Source organism: Chinchilla lanigera, unplaced genomic scaffold, assembly GCF_000276665.1.
Source record: "Chinchilla lanigera isolate Chin_1 unplaced genomic scaffold, ChiLan1.0 scaffold00143, whole genome shotgun sequence".
Lineage (NCBI taxonomy): Eukaryota > Metazoa > Chordata > Mammalia > Rodentia > Chinchillidae > Chinchilla > Chinchilla lanigera.
In genome coordinates, this window is record NW_004955544.1 from 367,375 (window position 1) to 376,527 (window position 9,153).

A 9,153-nucleotide genomic window follows, 5' to 3' on the forward strand; every position below is an offset into this window, starting at 1 on the left:
TGTCAGAGCAGAAGTGACCAGGGATTAAGGTTGTGCTTTGTCATGGTTTTCACCCAAAATATCCCTCAAAAATGTAATGTGTTCAGAGATGAGGCTTCAGTTTTCTGAGTAATAAACAAGGTTGATAGCCTCCATTCATTTAGTCTTCATTAATTTACCTTTTCAATTTTTTGTAGTTGTCATTGTACAGATATTGTACATCATTTGTCAGTTTTGTCCCATTTGATCTACATTTTCTAATACTACTTTAAATTATACCATTTTATTTCAATTTTTAATTGGTCATTGCTTATATAAAATATGAATACAATGATCTTGCATCCAGTAATACTGCTCAATTTACCTATTGTTACAGAAGTATTTTTTACACTAACAAAATTTTATGCATTTGCTCTTATTTTCTGTAAATAGCTTTAATTTTCCCATTCCATCTGGAAAAAACGTTATAAAAACATGTTATACAGAACAGAATGTTAAAGACAATGGTAAACAGTCCAACCTAAGCCCACCCTGCTGAATGAGTTCTTCAGTTTCATATGGTCTTTCCACATATTCAAATAACCTGTGTAATTTCTGGCACATGAATCCCTGCCTCATTTCTCTTGTGCCATTAAATCCTGAGTCTAGGTTTGGGTTATGGCTTGTATTTAGCTGTCCCCCAAGACCCTTATACTTTCAAAGGTGGGGCTGTTGGGAGAAGATTAGACAACGTAGGAGCTAGCACAAACTGTGATGTTAGGAGGTGGGGACTGGTGAGAAAGGGCAATGTCATTGGTGATGTGAGCTGGATGCATGTACTTTCCTCCCTGGCTCCTCTTCTGATCTCTGTCTCTGCTTCTTAGCTACCATGACATGAAGCGGTTTCCTCTGCCATAGCCTCTGTCAGGCCTTTCTGCCAAGGGGTCTGCCAACTATGGACGAAAAGCAGAAGTTTTAAAAAAAAACCTAACTTCTTTTAAACTGTGTGTGGGGTATCTTGTACAGTGACAAGAAAAATTACTAAGAGTGATACACATAAGCTGGGAACACTGATTGTCAACAAGGCTAGGGTATCTGCTGCAGCCAGTCTATTCATGCACTGTGAAGGACGCCTGAAAGGATAAGGGGATATCCATAGACAAAAGAGAAAGGGAAGGGAGGAACAACTGGGTGATAGTCAACATAGTCTCAAAGTGCAGAAGAGTAATTTTTAGGATGTAAGGATGAAGAAATCTCCACATATTTTTTGGATATGAACAGGTTAGCGGGGAGAAACTTTTAGGTAAGACACACACTAAGTAATAGTGGAGGCCTGGAAGGAAGAGAATGTACCACTGCAAGGGGTGTCCTTGGGAAGAGTGTAGAGAAATTACTCTCTCCCTGCCTGGTAATACATTGATAGTGAGGATCGGGGAATAAAAAGTATGGAAGATAAGTGCGGCAGAGCTTTGGGGTATGCTAAGCAGATCTCTCCCTTCTCTACCATACGTGCTGTACTCATCATACCCTCCTACCTTCCCCATGCCGATGATGATTATGTGGTGTCTCAGCCCGTCCCCCAGGGCTGTCATTGGCTGATCACTTGTTAACCAAGCAAAACTCAAGGATGTGGCCGCCTTAGGGACAGCTATATAAAAGGAAGTTAGGCCCATCTGGAACAGATCACTGGAAGTCCATCTGGAAAACAAGGCAAGAGTGTAAAGCTACTGAAAGAGTAGGCCCACAAACCCTGCTGCGAAAGAAGAGAAAGTCAATTTCAGCACAGAAACTTAAAGAAAGGTGAGTAAACCACTGAAGCTCCTCTGCTTGTGGCCCTTGACAACCTTTCCCTCAAGACTTGTGCCCATTCCTCAGACTTTGCCCCTTCTCACGAAGCACCTGTTCTTGTCAGTCATCATCTTTCTTCTCCCAAACCAGTGCTGTTCTTTGATATAATTGTGTCCTTCCAGGTGACTAGGTGAGGCAGGAGAGCCCAGAGACCCCATCTACAGGCTGGGAAAAGGAACAGAAGGAGGGGGCAGCAGGGTCAGGCCATTATCACCTGTCTGAAGAGCCCAATGGCAAGCAAGATGCCCTGGAGCGAGTCCAAGAGAGTGCGGGCAAGTTCAGCGCCCCCAGTGCTGCTCACCAGTGCTGCTCCAAAAATCCCAGGCCAAGAGGGGCTGAAACCCCACCCAGAGGGGCCGGAAGAGAACCAAAGACCAGGGAACCTCAGTCCCTGAGAAGAAGATCGGAGAGTCTAGGGGCCTGAGAGGCCACAGAACTGGGTATAATCTGAGAAGTGGTCCAAGGTCTGTGCACCACAACTGAGCTGCTGAGGTAGTCGGAAAATTGCACACCAAAACCTACCAGTGATGGTGCAATAAAACTTGCCTCTGCGACCCTGCGAATGTGTGTCTGAGTGTTTTCTGGGGGTGGGGAGGAACAGAGGAAAGAGGGAGGGGGACAGCAGGAGCAGGTGAGAAGGAAGGAAGGAGGGATGGAAATTTGAAGAAGGAAGGGAGAGGGAGGTTGAGAGGGAGGGAGGGATGGACGATAGGAAGGAGGAAGGAAAGAAAGGAAGAAGGGAAGGAGGGAAGAGGGAAGGGAGGGAGAGAGGAAGGAAAGAAGGGAAGGATGAAGGGAAGGAGGAATGGAGGGAGGGAGGAAGGAAAGAAGGGAAGGATGAAGGGAAGGAGGAATGGAGGGAGGGAGGAAGGAAAGAAGGGAAGGATGAAGGGAAGGAGGAATGGAGGGAGGGAGGAAGAGCGTAAAGCAGGAAGGGAGGGAGTGAGGAAGGATAGGAGAGGGAGGGATGGTGGGAGGAAGTGCAAGAGGAAGAAAGCAAGGAATGGAGGGAGGGAAGAAGGAAGGAAGGAAACGAGGCTGAGAGGCAGGGAGGGAGGCAGGGAGGGAGTCTGGGAAGGAGGAAGGGAAGAATGGAACAGCAGCAGTGGTGTGAGAAGGAAAGAAGGTGGGTTCCTTCTCACAGTGATTAAAATTTGAGGGAGGAAAGAAGAAAGGAATGAGGGAGGGATGGGGGGAAAGGAGGGAGGGTGAGAAGAAGGGGGACAGAGGGAGGAAAGGAACTGCAGGAGGGCATGAGGAGGGAGGAAGGAGGGATCCTCTTCCTACTGATGGAAATGTGAGGAAGGAAGAGGGAGGGAGGGAGGGGAAAAGGGAGGGAGGGAACAGTGGGAGGAAGGTGGGATCTCCTCCAACTGATTGAAATTTCAGCGTGAAAGGAGAGAAGAAAGGAAGGAAGGGAACTGCAGGAGGGGGATGGGAACAGAAGAAAGAGTGTGAGAAGGGAGGATGGTGAGATCTTCCTACTGCTTGAAATTTGAGGGTAGAAGTTCAGGTATATATTACTTTTTAATGGAACTACCGATTCAAATAAAGTTATATCTTACGTACCTTCAATCAAATGAATTCGTTCTCTTCAGACCTACCTGTACAATTGTTTGTGAGCATCTATAAAAGTTTTCAGTATTTTAGCATTTCCTAAATAACTTTCTGTTTCTGACTTAGAGTTTGGTTCCATCATGTTTTGATAACATACTATTATTTCTCCTTTGCAGTTTGTAAATTTTGTTCTATGACCCAGAGCACATATTACCTAGATCAGTATCCCATGCACCTATGAGAGGCTTGTTTATTCTGTGATTGTTAGACATAGTGTTCTATACATCTGCATTAGACTAAGGCAAATACTGATACATCTTTAATGCTTCTCTGTATTTTAGAGCATCCTGGCACAAAATATGTTCATCTTTACCCAAAGTGATTTCCTATTCTTCTTGAAGTTACACCATCTTTTAATTGGACATGATCTGTGGTGAGCAGCGTGTGCACCTGCCAGCCATGAGCACCTTCCCTTCCGTACAATGGTAGGTAGGCACAGAGAGAGCCAGTTGCCAGCACAGCTCGGCAGACTCTATGAAGAAAACCAGATCAGCAGCAACATAGAATGCCAGCTGGCAGTTTGGTCACAGGCTCTCGCTCTCTTTCTTGACCACCACCTGCCCTCAAGTGTAGTTTGCTTCCCTGGCCTCCCCGTGATGACTCACCCCTTTTCTTGCAATTATGATGTGGGAACTGCAGCCTTGCCCAACTCCCGGCTGCTTAGTCAGCATGCACCAAGAGGAGTTCCTTTTTTAAAGCAGAACCCCCAGCCTTCTCACACTCCTCCTCTTGTTCCCATATGCCCTGCTGCAGTTCCCTTCCCTTCCTTCCTCCCTCCCTTCCTTGCTTCCTTCTTTCCTTCCTTCCTTTCCTCCTTCCTTCCTTCCTTTCCTCCTTCCTTCCTTCCTTCCACCCTGTAATTTCAATCATTTGGAGGAAATCCCACCTTCCCCCTTCTCACACCATCTTCTGCTGTTCCTTCCCTTCCTCAAATTTCCACTAGTGGGGGGAGGATCCCACCTTCCTCCCTTTTTACACCCCCTCTTGCTATTCCCTTCCTTCCTTCCTCTCTTCCTCCCCACCCCCAGAGAATACACAGACAAGGGTGTGAGTCCTAAAGTTTTCCAGAAGTTGTCATATTTTCATCCATGTGTGAGGGAGGCACAAGTGATAGGTCTTTTGACATTGTACGGACACAGCCTGGGTGCCAAGATGTTGTAAACCAGGCCCTTGGTCAGCCTGGTGAAAGAGGCCACTGCCAGATGAGACAGTTTTGTGTTCTGCCACAGTGTAGCCCCACCACAATACCCTCTCTGGGTGCCACAGCGGTTAGGTGCACAGTGTGGCAATGTTGTGGAATTTAAGAGACAGGAAAGGCCAAGTGGGAAACAGGAGGATTTTATTCTGATTTTATGTGTACACCGGATTAGCTGGTAAACCTAAAATGGCTGAGCAAAGGACAGAGGACAGATTCAGCTTTTGTGCATTTGGTCAAAGGGGCTGGTTTTTGGCACGGAACTTGTGGGTGGGCAGAAGGAGAACAAAGGCAGTTTTTCGAGTTGTGACAGTTTTGTATCTCGGCAGTCCTGCTGGGGCATAACAGGATGTTATGGGAACAAGAGGTTATAAGGTTTCACTTAGAGGGACAAAAGTTACTGCTTCAGCAAGGCCCTTATAGGAGACACTGCATCATTTTCCTCCATATCCTGTGTACTGCTCTCTACCCTTTGTACCACTCTGTCTGAAACTGAGTCCCTAAGAGGGGTTAACACAATGAAACCAATGCTTCATGGCTCCCCAAGACCTTCCTTCTGCAGCACAGCACTGATGGAGGAAAGCACAAGCAGGCTCTGTAGTTCCAGGTTGTAAGCCAGAAACCTAGGTGTCAAGTTGGCAAAGTGTCTTGCACAAGGTAAGTGTGAGGACTGTGTTCCATAGTAGAACCAGCCGGCTTAGTTGCCCTGCTCCTGAGCAACTGTGGATCTCTTTGTCTCCATTACAAGGAGCACTGTATAGATCAAGGAATAGCTATGAATGGCAAGCAGGGAGGATAGCAGGGCCGGTGGGGGCCATTCAAAGAGTTGGCCTTTGCAATATGCAGGAGGAAATCGAGAACCAGAGACAAAGTCTTGCCCAAGATCACCAGCAAATCCTTCAATAGTAGAGTTGAACTGCTGATCTCTGCCTGACCTGGAATCTTCCCAAAGCACCACTGTTCCCCATGATTTCGTCTGCCCATGTGTGCCTCTGCGAGGGTGCCACCCTTCTTTCATTTCCTCTCCTCCACCTAGACAGTGCGCATCAACTGTCCTGCAAGTGTTTCCCACCCTTTCAGGGTTAGCTCCACTGGTCACAGTTCAGTAGCCAGACAGAGGCTGTTGGGTACCCACAGATGGACAATGTTCTAGAAGGTTCCAGGACACTGATGATCTTCCTAGCAGACAATTGCCTTCCTTAAAGGCCAAAGGGTAGCAGGCTGGGTTCCTTTCTCAGGTGGCCTCCGTGAGTCTTCCTAACATCGCTGAAAAACTGAGCCTCAGAAAAGTAACTTTCTGGAAGTTACATAGGCACTAAGGGGTAAAAGAGGGTAATGGAAGCTGCGTGTGGGATTTCAGACCCAGGGCTCCGGGTACTGCACATGAGCCCTTCTCTCTAGATGGTCTGGAGTCCCATAGAAAGAGTGAGGAGGCAGTGGTGGAATAATGACCAGGTAATAGGAGAATCAGAACACTTGGTTTCCAGTTCTAGGGTGACCCCATCCTTGCCATGCAGCCTCAGCAAGACCACTTCAGCTTTATGGGCCTCAGTTTCCTCAGCTGTACAGTGTAGACCACACCACAAACTTAGGTCAATCAAGAAATGGTCACTGAGCACCAATTTTGCACTCAATTACCCTAGGCATTAGGTTGCAGTTAAGCAATACCTCAGGAGTTCACATCTGTTGCAAGAAGACAGTTAAAATATACAAATAAAGAATTACCAGTGGCCAATAAATATAAGAAAAAATGTTCAATAGCCCTGGCCATTAGAGAAGTGGAAATTAAATCAACACTGAGATTGCATCTATTTTTATTTTCTTCTGGTACCAGGAATCGAACTCATGACCTTGCGCTTGCCAGGCAGGAGCTTTGCCGCTGAGCTAACTCCCCAGCCCCTAAGATTGCATCTTATTCCAGAAAGAATGGCCCTCATCAAGAAATCAGATGAGACCAAATGCCAGTGAGGCTGTGGGTAAAAAGGAACCCTTCTATATTGTTGGTGGGAGTGTAAACTGGTACAATCACTACGGAAATAATATAGAGAGGCCTCAAAGAACTAAAAGGAGAAATTCTATTTGATCTAGCAATTGTCCTTCTAGGAATCTTCCTGAAAGAGTTGTGCAGTGCAACATGCATACCCGCATTTATAGCCACACAATTCATAGTAGCTAAATCTTGGAGTCAACCTATATGTCCATCAGCAGGTAAACAGATAAAGAAAAAGGGGCAATACTCTGCCAATAAAGAAAGATAACAGTGGGTCATTTGTAAGAAAATGGTTACAACTTAAGGCCATGATATTAAGTAAGATAAGTCAGGCACACATGCTTAAACAGGACATGATTTCTCCTATAGAAGAAGCCAGCTTGGCGTGGTGGTACCCGCCTGTACTCCCAGCACTTGGGAGGCTGAAGCAGGAGGATTGTTGCAAGTTCGAGACCAGCCTGGTCTACAAAGTGAGCTCAAGGCCAGCCTGAACTGCATAGTGAGACCCTGCCTCAAAAATACAGAAAAGAAAAACAAAAAGACAAGAAACCCAAAATATAAATAAATTAAAGAGAAAAATAAAAGATAGATAATAAGAAACAGGGAGATAGACCTTTTGCAAAAGAGGACCAAGAAATGGAGGGAGAGGAAGAGAGGAGAGGGAAAGGTCATAAAAAAATTAAGATGTGTAATGTATGTGGACCAATTCCTCTCAAAAAATGTAATCATTATATACTGCAAACATGTACTAGTGGTTTTTTCTTTTAAACGATACATGCATGACCAATGTAGATTATGTTGTTCTTGCTAAACACTGCAAATCAGGAGGGAATGTGGTGGCAAGTGTTTGGGGACCTGCTGTAGCGAGGCTGGTGGGGGTTGTGGGTTGGCTTATAGCTCTAATGGAATCAACCATGTGAAGCTGCTCAGCAAACCAAGCCGGTGATAAGCACTGAGGGCTGTAACACAGGCCTGAGGCCAGTCTGAGTCTTACTTTCAGAGCTTTGTCTCCCATTCTCAGTCCCTTAGCTCCTGGGAGTCCTCATAAGTAGGACAAGTGAGCCACACTGTCAACAATATCCTAGCAGTAAGGTCTTCAAGGGGCACTTCCGTCAGAATTGGAGATTTTCCTGAGTCATGGCCTAAGTGTGTTTGCTGGTGGGGAAATGAGGCATCTAGACTTACAATGTGTTTTGCCATTGTTCTCTGAGACTTCTGTGCTGCCATCCTTGTTAACTGTGTGATGACTTTTGCCTCTCCCTTGATAGATATGCTACATCTACGGCATTTGGATATTTACTCTGTTGGATATTTAGCACTGTTGGATACCTTAATGGGTTCTGGTAATACAGAGGCCAAGAGGATAGGCTTAACTCTGTCACCATGAAACTGAAAATGTAGTCTGAGTTGAAAGAAGATAAACATGATAATTTTCTATAGTTATGGTTTGTGGAAAATAAAACAGAGGAATAAGACACTGTCTGGGATGGTCGTGGAGGGACACTAGGTAATTTGTATAAGATGGTCAGGGAAGGCCTTGCTCAGGAATTGATAGCTGTGCTCAGATTTGAATGATGGAAAAGAAAAAGTATACAAGTGTTTTGGGGGAGTTGTGATTTAGAAAAAGAGATAATAAGTGCAAATACCTTGAGGCTGAAAGAAGCTTATTCAAAAAACAAGAAAAAGGGGAATATGTCTGGCAGGGAGCAAAACTGCTTTAGTAGCTCGTATACATATATCACATCTGTAGAGAAAGAGAGAACATCCAGAATAGAATGCCACCAGGCAAGAAAAGGCCCCAAAGTCCCTCTAATTGCGCTGTCCTCAGATGTATGCCTCCCCTACAAGAAGCTGCTGTGATCTAAAGAATGGAACAGTTCACTAGTTTATGATAGGTCACTTACTTGTCATCTAGGTCATGGGATGTGACATGGATGGAATCAGGTTTTCCAGAATCACATGGCCCTCCTTAAAATAGCATGGGAGATGAGGAAGATTTGGGGAAGCACACATCTGAGCTGGACTTAGACATTTGGGAGTTGTATGTTTCTACATGCCATTTAAGGCCATCAAATGCATAGACATTGATATCCATGGTCCAACGGATGTCCATTGCGTGGACATGAGAATCAATTAAGGCCGCAGAATGCAGTAGGCATTAGAATAGATGGACTCTTAGAGAACTGCAAGGAGGCTTGAGAACTAAAGCTTGGCACATGCCGATGTTTAGAGATCTAAAGTGCCATTGGTGAGGATTTGTGACATACAACCTTGATTAAAGAGAGGGTGGGTGAGAAAGTACAGACAGCATATGAAAGTAACATTTTCAAGTAGCTTTGCTATGAAAAGTCTCATGACCTGGGTTGCCTGAGGCCCTGAGAAGGTAAGCTCTGAAGTAGAGCCTTTGCTTCTATTTTTTTATTGTTGAATCTCTGGCACTTGGAACTCTACCAAGTATAGAACAGGTGTTCAATTAATGCAGTGATGCTAGAAATGAAAAGGTGACTTAGAGAAACATTGGGTACAAAGGTAGGTAAAGAGTCAG

At 45.3% G+C, this 9,153-nt stretch overlaps 1 long non-coding RNA gene across 1 annotated transcript; it reads left to right on the forward strand.

Moving 5' to 3' along the window:
• The first annotated feature begins 1,637 nt into the window (after positions 1-1,637).
• Positions 1,638-2,365, forward strand: LOC106147331. The gene is made up of 2 exons (XR_001232175.1): positions 1,638-1,758; positions 1,929-2,365. It is a non-coding gene; the product is annotated as an uncharacterized LOC106147331 (long non-coding RNA).
• Positions 2,366-9,153: the final 6,788 nt, after the last annotated feature.